The sequence below is a fragment of the Macrotis lagotis genome, chromosome 8 (genome assembly GCF_037893015.1).
Source record: "Macrotis lagotis isolate mMagLag1 chromosome 8, bilby.v1.9.chrom.fasta, whole genome shotgun sequence".
In the NCBI taxonomy this organism is placed as follows: domain Eukaryota; kingdom Metazoa; phylum Chordata; class Mammalia; order Peramelemorphia; family Peramelidae; genus Macrotis; species Macrotis lagotis.
The window spans coordinates 105371229-105386171 of record NC_133665.1 but is presented as its reverse complement, the minus strand read 5'-3'; the positions used below and the strand labels follow the sequence as shown (position 1 = coordinate 105386171).

Sequence of the window (14943 nt, the reverse complement as noted above, 5' to 3'; positions counted from 1 at the left end):
GACTGAAAAAAGAAAGAGGGAGGGGTTGCAATTGAACAAAATCAGAGCTTGGCTCTTTAAAGACAGAGCTTGGCTATTATTACCCAGCCTTCAGCTTCATTGTATTCATTCTGTTTACATTGTAATCATTGTGTATATTCCTGATTATGCTCATTTTGTTTTAGTTCATTTAGTATGTGTTCCTTTAAATGCTCATATTTATTGTGATGGTGCAACAACATAACCGTTGCATTTTTGCTGCAGTTTTGTTCACATTCCCAAGTGGCTTACACACCTTTGTTTCAAGTCCTTGCCAACACAAAAATGCTACTTCAAACATTTTACTACATATGGAATCTTTCTATCTTCAGCTTATATTGTACATATCTAGTTGGAAGGATCTTTGGGATCAAAGATTTGGATACCTTATTCACTTTTTTAACATAGTTCTTAACCTTGATTAAAATTTACAGCTCCCCTGTGTTAATGCACCTTTCTTCCTGCAAATGCTCCAGAATGACTATTTCTATCCATCATAATTGCCAATTTGCTGGATGTAAAATGAAATTGAGTTCTTTAGATTTGCATTTCTCTTATTAGTGATTTGTAGAAATTTTTAGTGTAAGTTGTTGATATTTGGATTTTTCCTTTTGAGAATGTCCATATTCTTTCTCAGCATCTGTCAAAAAATAACATCATGAGTTTATTTTGCCTTTTCTCAAACTCTCTGTACAAAATTTTTGTCACGTGTAAGCATAAACAAAACAAATTCCCAAATTGGATGCCCTTACCTTTTAAGAAATGTCAGTCCACAGACAAGATTAGGAGAACCTTTAGACCAGTGGTGTCAAACTCAGACTAAGGAGTCATTAAACTCTCCCAGTAGATCCTTAGGGGTCATATTAACTGAGAAAACTACACATTAACATTATCTGTTTTATTTATATTTATTTTGTTTAAAATGTAGGTGGCAAAGTGGATAGAGCACCAGCCCTAGATTCAGGAGGATCTGAGTTCAAATTCGACCCCCAGACATTTAATAATTACCTATGTGACCTTGGACAAGTCACTTAACCCCATTGCCTTGTAAAAAAAATTAAAATGTAATTAGGAAATATTTTATCTGTTTCAGTTGCACTTGGGAATGTAAATATCTTTTCTTTAGACTGTAGGCCTAAAACCAAGATTGAGAAAAATAATTTTAGTCAGTAATTACTTAGGAAATAAGGAAGGTTCTACTCCCTTCCTAGCTTCTGCCCCCTAGATATTTCTTGGGGGGTGTTGGGGTTTGTTTTTTGTTTGTTTCAGGGGGGTTGGCACAAACCCCCTGGACATATCTTGAGAAAGGAATATTGGTAGGGAGAGACTTGAATTCTACCTCTATGCCCCATCTTCCCTCAGATTCATGTCTGGAGTAAGTGTACACTCTACAGCCATATTCCATTCCCAAGGCCTCTCTGGCACAATGAGCAAGTTTTACAATTTTTCTCCCAATCTTACTTCCCTCCCCCCATCCCCCCACAGAAAGCAGTCTGTCAGTCTTTACTTTGTTTCCATGTTGTACATTGATCCAAATTGAGTGTGATGAGAGAGAAATCATATCCTTAAGGAAAAAACAAAAAGTATAAGAGATAACAAGATCAGACAATAAGATACCTAGGGGTTTTTTTTTCCTAAATTAAAGGGAATAGTCCTTGAACTTTGTTCAAACTCCATGGTTCTTTATCTGGATACAGATGGTATTCTCCATTGCAGACAGCCCAGAATTGTCCTTGATTGCTGCACTGTTAGGGTGTACAGTGTTTTTCTGGTTCTTGAGCTCTGGGTTTTACAGGGCTCTGTAGCCGCCATTGTTAAAAACTATTTGAACTCCTGCATAATGGAAAAAATAAGAAACGATATCATTCCTTATGGACTTTCTCATCTATTTACTTTTTAAGAGTACACAATCTAAAATGCAACTCAATGTAATTTTGCATCATAGTGGAGTATTATATGTTAAGACACGTGACTTATAGCATTGATTTTGTCGTTGATTTTACTCTTTCGGTTACTTAAGTTTTCCAGGTTTGTGTTTTTGTGTTTTTTTGGTAAAATTGAGGGAGGCTAAAATAATTCTAATAAAAGTTCATCTTCATTCTTGCCTTGGAAAGTTGATGTGACATTTGACAGGTCATTTATTTCTCTCTGAATGCTCTATAAGCATTTTGTAAAGCAGCAGGCTTTCTCTAATCTTTTGTTTTTTTATTTTTTAGATTTTTCAAGGCAATGGGGTTAAGTGGGTTGCCCAAGGCCACACAGCTAGATAATTATTAAATGTCTGAGGTCGAATTTGAACCCAGGTACTCCTGACTCCCAGGCAGGTGCTCTATTCACTGCACCACCTAGCCGCCCCTTAATCTTTTATTTTTGAAAATTTTATTTTTGAATTCAACACAGCTGTAAAAAGCAAGAAGGATGCTTTTATCTTTAAAAAATTTTTTATTCTTTCCAGAAACTGCCACATGGACAATGTTGAATGACTAAGTGCTGAATTAGAGGACTCTTTAGGGAAAGGCTACTTCATAAAACTAGTAGTTCTTTTTTTGTAATACTTTTTTCTTTTGTACTACATCTTAATGGAGGAACATTTTACAGATACGGGGTAGACCCGAAACTGAAATTTTGGTATGGATTTAAATAGTACCTTAATGTTATTAGAATGAAATAGATAGATTGATTTTCAGTCTTCTCATTTAATTTTAGTTAATTTAGTTTTTAATACCCTTGGTGTAAGATGAACAACATTTCTAGAGAAGTTTCCTGAAAATGATATTTCAGAGTTCTTTGGTACAGAAAGAAACATTTCAAAATATGCTTCCCTCAATGCATTGAGTGGTCCATTTTGAAAAATGATAATGTGATCTTTGATGGTGGGCATATTTTTGGGGAGGAAGGGTTGACATTCTCAGGTAACCCTGGGTTTTTTAAGACTTTGCCAATGGGATACAAGTTCTGGCGTAATCTAGCAAGATGGAAAATTGCATAGGAAACTGGTAGCATTCTTTTTATAATTTCTGGTCAAGGAGTTGTTTCACTTAATTTCATTGAAGTTTATCATAAGAAGGTTGACCAAAAAAATTGCATTTATTTGCTACTGAAACAGTTCAAAGATTGTTTTATCAGTGGAAGGACTGGCTACCTAAACCAATGTTGAAGCAAAATGTGTCTTACCTAAAATGGCAGGTTGTATCTTGCCTATTGAAGTCCAATTCATATCAGATTTAATTAAATTTTCTTTGATTCATTTTTTTTTTTAGTTTGTTTGGTTTTGTATTTTTTGTTTGTTTTTCTTTTTTGTTTTTGCAAGGCAATGGGGTTAAGCGGCTTGCCCAAGGCCACACAGTTAGGCAATTGTTAAGAGTCTGAGGCCAAATTTGAACTCAGGTACTTGTGACTATAGGGCTGGTGCTCTATTCACTGCGCCACCTAGCTGCCCCTTGATTCTTTCTAATTGCTGACAAACTTATCCTTTGGGAACAAGTCTTAGAGTTGAGTTTGTTTTATGCCACTATTAAACTACAAGTTCCGCAAGGATAGGGGCTGTCTTATCTAACCATTGGCTCTTCTCCAGTACCTAATAAAATGTTTGCATTTGAAGTATTTGATTTCTACCTTAAATTTAATATATTAATGGCAAACCTCCAAATATCCAGGCCTGATCTTGTTACCCTGCTTTTGAAAGTAAAATACAGCACAACCTATCAACTCCCTAATTCCTTGGACATGGAATTTAAGATCTTCTACAGTGTTCTGTTCTTACTTTCCAATTATCTTGACATTACTCATGATACTACTACTACTTATAATAATAGCTGGCATTATTATATTTTGGGTACTTTGATAAGTGATATGCAAATATTTCATTTCATCCTTACCACAACCCTGTGAGTAATATTACCTTTAAGGAAACTGCAGAAAAGTTTTGTGACTTGTTCAGAGTCACATAGCTAATAAGTGTCTGAGGGCAGATTTCAGCTCAGGTCCTCCAGATTCCATATCCTTCACTGTCCCCCCTAACCTCTCTTCTCACCTCATTAGCTTCACCCAGGAAATTAGGCACTCTAGTATATTTCATCTTCAATCCTCCCATCTTAACTTCTTTCATGAAGCTGTTTCTTGTTTTTCTCTTGGTTCCTCCAGCTAGAGGTGTTCTTGCCTTTGCCATATATTATCTTCCATCATTTTTATTTTGTGTACCCGTGTTACATATACTCCTAGGTTTTGATTTCTCTGAGAGTAAAGACTCTCCATATCCTATCAGTCCTGATTTATTTCAGCTCTAAAATGTACCCTTTTTAAATTAGACTAAATATTATGAAATTTATAAGATAAAGTAAAATCTTAGCTAAAACTCTTTAGTATTTTAACATTGAATAAATCAAGTAAGCTAACACATTTCATGTCCATTTCTAAGTCCATCCTAACTTTAGTTACTCTAATGCTCCATTCTTTAGCCCTGAAAATTTCTAAACCAAAAAGTCTCTTTTCCTGAACGTCCTATCTTACTTTGTGTTGACTTCCTTATCTGAGGGTAGTAATGATCACTATTATTGTGAGAGATTGAGCTTGACCAGTGAATCTCTGTTAATCAGACTAAAAATATGACTGAGGTATTGGAGTATTACAAGAAAGTTAATGGTGCAGGATGTAATCCAGTAAAACAAGGACACTACACAAGTCAGACAGTGGATAAGTGTAGATTATTATTTTCTGTTAAAACAAGGGAAGTCATCAAGCATTTATTTGTGCCAACAACTATGCTAAGGTCTAAGAATGAAGAGATTCAAAAAATGGTCCCTACTTACTTTCAAGAAACTTACACTCTTAAGAGGGTGACAAAATACAATAACTTTGCACAAATATGATCTCTTTAAAGGATAATTTAGAGAGAACCTAAGAAGGAATGTACTAAGGACCCCTAGAAAGACTGAAAAGTAGAACTTAAGTTGGAACTTGAAGAAAGCCAGAGAAACTGAGAATTCCAGGCATGACAGATAGCCATGAAAATATTCAGAACTGGGAGATAAAGAATCTTGTTCAAGGAACAGCAAGAAGGCCATAGGTAGGGTAGAGCTATTTTAAGGTATTTATTCTTAAAACTGAGGAAGAATTACATGTTTACATTTTATAAAAATGTAGATAGTGCTTTTTTGTTTTCTGTATTGGTCAGTGATAATTGGTGGCTAATGTTTATAATAAATTTAAAATTTTGTAAATGATTTCTATACTCTGGTCCTATTTTATCTAATATGATCGACTTGAAATGTAAACAGCTTAAAAGGAAGGCATTTCTATCTGTAGCATTCAGCAGGGCTTTGGCACTCAGCATGTGCTTAAATTCTTTTCATTCTTTCATTCATTAAATCTTGGAGAATCATTTTTCAAAGAATCAATTGCAAGTCATACAGAGGGTAGTGTGCAATCAGGCTTCAGAATATTTCCAGTGATTAGCTATTGTTTAGGAAGTGGCAAAGAAATAATATCAAAAGACTGTATGATTGAAAATGGAAGCAAGCCAGTCATGTGACAGGAAGGATCAACAAACAGACTGCTACACTATTAGCCTAGAAGACATAAAAAAGGCCTAAAGGGAAATCTCCATTTCTCTGGATTGAATGTGGAGGATTTGGGGGGGAAACATAAATAAGAATTGCATCCAGTTTAAAGACATGTAGTCCCTGCAATCTACCCCAATAACTACATCTATCTCTGCTGATTTTGCTCTACATATATTCTTAATATTAATTATTTTATAGAATTACAGTATTTCAGGGAGGCTAGGTGGTACAGTGGATAGAGCCCTGGCCCTGCAGTCAGGATAGGGGACTTGGTAAGAGAATTTCCTCTCCCAATGCAAATAAGCATTTCTCTCCACATCCCCCAGTCTGAATATATATCTCTATTATACCGGAGATTTGCACCTTGGTCTTCTGGACTTGAGACTGGTTCTCTAAGGTATGCTGCCTCTCACCATTAATAGAACAGAATTTATTCAGTCATTCTCCACTTACTGAACATGTCAGTTTCTAGATTATTACTATTATAAATAACAAATAAATATTGTTGTACAGAAAGGACATTAGCCAGAAAATCACAAAAGGAGAAATATTCCAAGCAGTGAATGAATGGGTCAAAAGATTAAACTTGTTTTTGTTTATATGAACTTAGTGCCTGTTTGACTATTGTATATTAACTATTTGTTGTACTAGACTGCTTTCCCACTATAATAGGGTACCTATTTCTCTATTGTCCCACCAACCTATGATTTTTATCAATTTTTCTAAAACTCAGCTTCTGAATTGTATACTTTTTAAAAATCCTAGAGAAATTATAAAAAATAAGTATTCTGGACATATCCACACTGGAAAAATAAAACAAAACTGTGGAGTCTAAATGCAGAGTCAAGCATATGATGTTCACTTTTTAAAATTTCTTAGGGGTGGCTAGGTGGTACAGTGGATAAAGCACCAGCCCTGGAGTCAGGAGTACCTGGGTTCAAATCCGGTCTCAGACACTTAATAATTACCTAGCTGTGTGGCCTTGGGCAAGCCACTTAACCACATTTGCCTTGCAAAAAAACTAAAAAAAAAATAATAAAATTTCTTTTATGTTTTTCCTTTCTCATGTTTTTACCCTCTTAGTTCTAATTCTTCTTCTACAACATGACAAATAAAGAAATATGCTAAACACGATTGTACATGTACAAGTTATGTCAGATTGTTCACTGCCACAGGGTCCTGGGAAGGTGGTAGAAAAATGTAAAACTTATAAACTTGTAAATGAAGGGTTATTGAAAACTACCTTTCTTTGTAATTGGGGGGGAAATAAAGTGTAAAAAGGGGGAGGAGGGATAAGTATCCTAAATCTGAGTTTGTGTGAACACTAAAATTGGAGATTGCCAAAGCTAAGAGTGACCATTTGATACAATTAGGTCTGTTTTCTTTTTTTTTCTTTTTCTTTTTTTGCAAGGCAATGGGGTTAAGTGGCTTGCCCAAGGCCACACAGCTAGGTAATTATTAAGTGTCTGAGACCGGATTTGAACCCAGGTACTCCTGACTCCAGGGCTGGTGTTTATCCACTGTGCCACCTAGCCGCCCCCATTCTGTCTTACTTAGAAGTAGACTCTTGGTTATATTTGGTTGACTGAACCTTTCCCGTTTAAAGTAGCAGTGGTAGGAGGAAGCAGAGTGACTGACTACCCAGGTATTCTAGAAATAGCACTGCATAAGAAAATTGAAGTATTAAAATGTTTTGACACAACTAAGTACTAAGACAGGGAATGTTAAATCTTCACTCTAAGGATAGTAGTTAAACCAGAAAAATAGCTGATGGAAGTCAGATGTGGAACTTTAACTGCATGATTGTCAAAAGAGAGGTGTGAGAAGAGTGTTAAGGGGTTATCAGGTTAGAATCCTGTATTGAGAGAGCTTATCAAACCATTTTGAATTTAACCAATTTTCAATAAAGTTTAATCCTAAATGAGATGTAGGCTATCATCCTGATTAACTTTCTAAAAATAGTGTGGAATAAATACTACTACCTTGATCCCAGGATATGTTATTGTGTACATTTGAAAGGAGAATTTGTTTAGTCTGATTGGGAAGGGGGGGTCTTTTCCAGTCTAGTCAGTAACAAAGGAAGCATCGGTTTCCTCTTCAACTTATTTGCTGTTTTTTAAAGTTTGCAGCTCTTTATGGAATATGTTAGCAGGTGTTCCATTACTTATTACATTAAAAACACTTTATTATTACCTTAGTTTTGTTTGCTCTATAATGTTAATTATTTTAACTTTGACAGCCTGAAGTAGTCCTGGTTTGGTAATTAAACTTGAGTTCCCTTCATTCAACTCCCAAGTATGAAACAGGGCAAACTAGCATCCATTGGCAAAGCTTTCTCCCACCTTATAAAAATATAATTGATTAAGGTGTCCTTTGGATTCTAGTTGGTTTGCACTAGCAAGGTCTTGGTTCTTTTCTTTCTTTACTTTCCCTCTTTTTGTACTCTCCTTGATTCATCTAAGGCTTAGAACCAACAGAAACCATTTAGAGGAAGAAATTCAAAGCAAAAATTTCCTGAGACAATTTCCATCTAAATTTCTGCTCTTTTACAGTCTTCCCCAGCTGGGGAATCATTGGGGTATTTTGAACAGTTGCAGAAACTTCAAAGTAAATAAAATTTTTAGAATTTTTCTCTTTATAATTTGAAATTTGAAGTTTTTGGTCCTTTGAATGCTTGGTCAGTATTTTTTAGTGTTAGGCATTGAGTACAACACTAAATGCCCCTTTTTAGAGTATTTGCAATTGATTTAAAACATTTTATAAATTAGGAAAATGAAAATGTCACCAACATGTTTTCCCTCTGAAAACATTCACTTTTGATAAATGTATATCATGGAAACAAATGTAAAGACCATCAGACTGCCTTCTCTTAAGGAGAGGAGGGATGGGAGAAAATTGTAAAATTCAAAACCTTGCAAAAATCGGTTTGTAGAAACTGCTATTGTATATAATTGGGAAAACAAAATATATTAAAGAGAAAAAGTATTGTCACCAAAAGAAATCCATTTTTTTTTCTGCTAACAAATAACCTGGTTCTTACTTTGTTGATGTTTATGGTTGCTGATGATAATGATTTTGTTTTTAATTATAACTGAGAGGCAGCATGGTAAGGAGGAAAGACCTAGTTTTTAAAGCCAATCCCTTAGTACCCATTTCAGTTTTCTCATTGGGAAAATGAGAATAAAAATAATATTATGATTTATATATTAACATTTTATTATTAATAGCTACATAATAGGGTATTTTCTAGAATCATACAGAGGAAGAGGAAAAATGTATCAGAAGCCCTCTCTACCTAAAAAGAAAGGGGGGGTGGTTTGGGTCTGATTTCTTCTCTCACAACTTGTTCAATATGGATCTATGTTTAGCATGGTTATAAATGTAGAGCCTGTATCAGATTGTTTTGGGGGGTGTAAAGGCTTAAAATGTAAAACTCAAAACCTTGCAAAAATATGATTGGTAAAAACCACTGTTGGATTTAGTTGGAAAAAATATTAGCTAGATGATGTTAAAAACTGCAGAGCTGGGGGGCGGCTAGGTGGCATAGTGGATAAAGCACCAGCCTTGGCGTCAGGACTACCTGGGTTCAAATCTGATCTCAGACACTTAATAATTACCTAGCTGTGTGGCCTTGGACAAGCCACTTAACCCCATTGCCCTGCAAAAACCTAAAAAAAAAAAAAACTGCAGAGCTATATGCAAATGTAAATTATGATACTAGAATGCATCCATGTTGGAAAACCCCATGTTATTCATTAAGTGCTGTTGAAATGATAGTTTAAATTAAATGATTAATTAAATTGTTTAAGATATAATAAAAGGGAATAAATATTTTATATGGTGTAGTGCCAGGCCCTATAGTAAGCACTTCATAAATATCTCTTTTGAACCATGCAAGGGAGGGATAATAATAAATACCTCATTTTAAAATTGGAGTAACTGAGGTAGATAGAGGTTTATTAACAACTTTTCCAGGGTGACACAGTATATCCTGGAATGAAAAAGAAAACAAATTGAGAATTCTTTCCATTTGCTTTTGTGTATATGATTCTTTGCATGTATACATAATATGTGGCTACTGTTTTCAACCTTGCTTAAGTTTTGTGGTCAGTCTGTTGTTTTACACACAAGAAGCAAAAAGATTTTTGCTCATGATATCATAACCATTTTTCAGCTCAACTTCTGTTGTTCACTTGTAAGATGGAAAAAACTTTGGCATCATATGATCCAAATTTTTTTTTAAATTTTACTTTGAAATGGTGTTTTAGCCTATCTCCATATTCTTTGCCATATGGTTTATTTTGCCTCTGTGTCTGTTTCACTTTGGGCTAATTTATTGTTTATAAGTTCTCTGTTTCCTGGTGAACTGTATTATTTTTGATTGAATCTAAAAGTTCCCTTAGGGTATTCTGATCACTATAAAGTTGACTGGATGAATAGTTAAACTTTGTCCAGAAACCAAGCTCCTTATATACAAAAATCTAACTTTTTAAAGTGTTAGATGACTATAGCTGAACATTTTCTCTTTACTATTTTATATTGATCAATAATTCAAAAAACTTGTTTAAACTGTCTTCATCATTTCTTGGGGTGTTTCAGTGCCCTAATTATCTATTGCTGCTTTTAGTTAAAATTATGTTTCAGTGACCAACCAGAGGTCTGCACATTGTAGATGCGTCCTCTAAAATCTTAATACTCAAAATAACAATCATTTGATTCTAACTCATTTGAATATAATATTTTCTCCCTACCTTGACTTTGTTATTTAATAGATGAAGATCTTTTCTATTTTCCTTTTTAATCCCATAATAATTAATACAGGGTTCCTTATAGGAATCCTCACTAAATGTCTGATTTACTAGGATAGAGAGGTTAGTATTACTGATTGTGGAGTAGACATCAGATACCAAGTTGGTCTTCCCATCCTAAAATATATCCCACTTAGGCATCTATTTGAATTAGCTATATCCTTCCTGTAAAAAACAAATGTTCTCCTGGAAATAGTCTTTTCTATCATTCACATTTTATCAAGATTCACTGTCATCAATTTACTTCCCTCCTTAGTAAATGCCATGTCAAGCACATGAATTGGTTTTGAGTGAGGGGTTGCTGTGTTAAGTCACCAGCTTCACTGTCTCCTCCAGAGCCATCTGGGTCTGGGGACTTGATATGGATGGGAGGCAATCAGGGTTAAGTGACTTGCCCATGGTCACACAGCTAGTAAGTATCAAGTGTTTGAGTTTGGATTCAAATTCCTGTCTTCCTGACTCCAAGGTCAGTATTCTTATCCACTGTGCCACCTAACTGCCCAAGTAGATTAGGTGTTGATCACTAAAAGACATGGCTTGCAAGGGTGTGGTGTTATCCTGAAACTTACTATAATAGAATACTAGGAGGATAGTAGTACAGAAGAGTACCAAAGACAGATTTTACATAATCTTAAGAGTTTTAACCTGGAGTCTTGAATACTGTTGAAAATCATTTGATGTACAACTTGAATGAGATTGTTTGCTGTTATGGAGAAGAGAGAGGAAAGGAAGGGTAGTAGTAGAAAAATTGTGGAACTTAAAAACTTGCAAATGGATGAATGTCATAAACTACCTTTGCACATAATTGGAAAAAGAAAAGAAAAAAAAATCACTTAGTGTAAATGAATCATGCCTAGTATAGACTGTCTTTCTATAATAAGGGCTGATCCTGATTGTAGTGAATGTCTTTCTAAAAACAGGAATTTTCATCCATGATCTAACATTCTGTAGGGCTCATATTTAGATGAGTGTGCATTATGACTTGCCCATGAATGATCCCACACACACATTTAGTAGTGGTTCTAGTAATTATAATCAATGTCTCCTCTCTCAGCCTATTTCTCCTACATAAATTACTGACTTGAAGAGTGTTTTTTTCTGGTTTAGGTCTTCTTGTCCCCAAAGGCAAGAGGCAGTTAATAGTCTCTTGTTTAGATTTATGGAAACTTCAGCTGGGTAGCAGGATGCTAATATTGTATAGGCTTGACCCAGACCTCTAATATCTTAAAATACTAAGTAGGATTTCTTATTTTTAGTGTTGTTTTAAAAAGTCAAATACTCAGCAACATTTACTCAAATCATGATTGCTTATACCACAGTCCCTTACCTATGATCATCAAGCCTATGATTGAGAATTCACTGTCCATGCCCTATTTTGTAACAGTTCTCTTTTAAGTTTTTCCTTATTGAGCTTCAAATTCTTGTCATGACTTTTGCCCATTGCATTTAGCTCAGCTATCTGGGCTAAGCATAACCAAGTCATTCCTCTTCAACATTACAAGTGTTCAGTTGAAGATTGGCATGTCATAGTCCCCATCATCATTTCTCTGGATGTGTTCAACATGTAGCATCCCTTGACAAACGTGGCACCCAAAACTCTGGATACAGTATGACCAGGAGAGAGTGGAACAGGAGTATCCCTTTTCTCTTTTTGGCTACCATGCTTCTGTTAAAAGATAACTGAGGTCACATTAACCTAGCAGGCTTAAGTTGAGCTTGCACTCCACTAGACTCTCCTTTAGCCCTTCTTAGACTTAAGCAGTTTATTTCCCTTGGGATATGTAGAGGGGGCTCCTGACTCTACTCTTCCATGTCCTTCCTCCTGATGGAAAGCTATTTCTAGGTCCTTTCTGCTCTTCTTTTATGAGTTATTAATAGAAGCTCTTCTGAGAGCAGGGACTGACTTGAATATCTATATCCATGCTCCTTCAAACTTTCTCACCTCCCCAATTCTTCAGCCTCCTTAAATACCATACTGTATGCCTTTGCTGTGGATTTCACCTTTAGTCACAAGTGCTCCATTTTCTTAATCAGAAACTATTAGACCAACACCTCATTCCACCTCTTCCCCCTATATTTCACCCCTTCTAAACATCTTTCCCTTTTTGGAGATGTCTGTCCTTCAGCCTGTTACTTCTCCAGCCATTACCCCTGTTCTTATTTCTCCTCCTTCACCATTCTTCAACCCAAGAGTTAGCTATTTCATCTCTTCACTCCCACTCACAAGCATCTGAATGCAACTGGAGGAAGTCTTAAAATCTAATTAGATGGATATAAATTTATGTTATCCAACCTCAACTGGACTCTCACTACAGCTAGCCAGTCAGATCCTTTATTCCTCCTTAATTGAATAACTGTCTTACTTCCCACAAAAGCTATTTTAAATCTTTGCTTACCACACCTAATACCTTTGTCTTCTTTCTCAGTTGAAAGTTGTCCATCTTTTTCCCCCTCTTTTTATCTCACATCATTTTCTTTCTCTTTTCCCCAGTCTTTGAAAATGAGAGGCTCCTTATCTTTACCCGGCAATACCTCTTCTCGTCTTTAAATATTTCTTGTCTTACAGTCATTAATTCATTTGGTCTATTGTAGTTTTCAGATTGTTCTTTCCTTGAATAAAATTTATGACTTTCTAATACAAGCTATTACTTCCCTTTCCCTTCCAATTTTTTCTTACATGACTTTTTTAATGTTAATTCAATTTTTATAAGTTATTCATGTGGTACTTGTGGAAAATCCATTTTTTTCTTTGAGTTAAAGCTTCTAGGTGACCTCTTATGCAATTCTGGTGTACACGAAGTCACTAATAGTTTTTCAGTCAATTTCAGATATTTCCATAGAAGATGTCAGATCTGTAATATATGCCTCTTCTGATCCTACCATGAAGTATTATTTCTTAAGCAACACCCCCCCCCAATTTGTTACATGACAGATTGGTCTCAATCTCTTTGAGGTAATAACTTTTTTTTCTGTCCCCATAACATTCTCATTAAATTAGAATAGAAACTTCCTACAGAATATAACTAATCAATCTGTATTATTTATAATTTTTAGTCTTTTATTGTTCCTTTATTCCATCATCAGGAAACATTCTTAATTTCTATCACTAGGCTAGGGAGGTGGAACCCCACTAACATTCTAACCGGGCAAAGGACCAAAAACAGAAAGTAAGCAAAATCAATGTGGCAATTAAAAACAACCCCCCCCCAAAGCAAACTAATTTGTAACAGCTAGTATTTACAGAATTTTAGAGGTTACCTTCCTTCTCAAATCACTTCATAACTTTGTTCAATAAATATATAATGGGGAAATGACCATGACTCTGATTTGGAATCTAGTCTACATCCAAGGCACATGTAAAAGCATATTTTCTGAAGAATCCCCTTTTTAATATGTTCTTCATATTGTGAGCACATGACTAAGTATAGGAAAGAAGCCTCTCTTAGGTAGCACTACCTGTGTCTAAGAAGAGATAGGGTATGCATTTCATTGTTATCGGCTTAGTATCTCCTCCACCAAAACCTACTGGCTCCTTTCTATTGCATGACTTATCTAAATGACTCCCTAGGTTTTCAGGAAAAAGTTAAAACTGTTCATTGGAATGGAGTCTATGGTAGTGTCCTTAAACACCTTGTGTCTTGGTGTATGTCCCAGAATATTTATCCTGTGTAATGGCTGTTTCAAATTGTTTGTGTGTGTGTGTGTGTGTGTGTGTGTGTGTGTGTGTGACATCTGAGTTCTAAGAGAAATCTTCTCCCCCTTTCACTTCTGCAGTTAGAATGAGCTTAAAGGGGGGGGGGGGAACACTGCAAGTCTTGATACAGTGATTCCTTTTTGCAAGACTTCAAAAAAGACTGCACTAGGGGCGGCTAGGTGGCGCAGTAGATAGAGCACTGACCCTGGAGTCAAGAGTACCTGAGTTCAAATTCGGCCTCAGACACTTAATAATTACCTAGCTGTGTGGCCTTGGGCAAGCTACTTAACTCCATTGCCTTGCAAAAATCTAAAACAAAGACTGCACTAAAAGTGTTGAATTGAGCACCTGTTACTGAGTCAGTTCTTTAACCCCTTTGCTTTTGGATTAGAAGTTGCAGTATTTCTTTTGAGACCAATTCTTCTATAGTCTTTATCCTGATATCCTTGTTTTGGGTTTTTAATATTCAACATTGTATGAAATTGATTCTGGCTATGGGTATGCAGATATCCTGGAGTCAAAAGTAAGTTTCCTATGAGGTTTAATATGAGCTGTAACACAGGCAGCAGTACTTCAGTTCTCAAGGCAGCATTTTAGGATAACAACTAAAGTTTCTAATTTGTATCTAAACCAAGATAATTCACAATTTTGGGAACTCCTTATTTAAGATGTGAACAGTTCTAATCATAATGCTTTTTTTTTAAGTCTCATTTTGTTAAACTTTATTTTCAATTCAAAAATCTAGGGTTTTTTTTTTTAAGGTTTTGTGTTTTTTTTTGCAAGGCAATGGGGTTAAGTGGCTTGCCCAAGGCCACATGGCTAGGCTGGATTTGAACTCAGGTACTCCTGACTCCAAGGCCAG

General features: G+C 35.5%; 1 protein-coding gene and 1 long non-coding RNA gene across 3 annotated transcripts in view; one reads left to right on the top strand and one right to left on the bottom strand.

Moving 5' to 3' along the window:
• The window catches only part of RHOA (ras homolog family member A), a 66398-nt gene that overhangs the window by 27959 nt on the left and 23496 nt on the right, over nt 1-14943 (top strand). The window lies entirely within an intron of this gene.
• The window catches only part of LOC141495986 (uncharacterized), a 46623-nt gene continuing 32331 nt past the window's right edge, over nt 652-14943 (bottom strand). Inside the window, exon 3 of the long non-coding RNA XR_012470920.1 lies at nt 652-1851. This is a non-coding gene — a long non-coding RNA (uncharacterized LOC141495986). The remainder of the gene's footprint in view (nt 1852-14943) is intronic.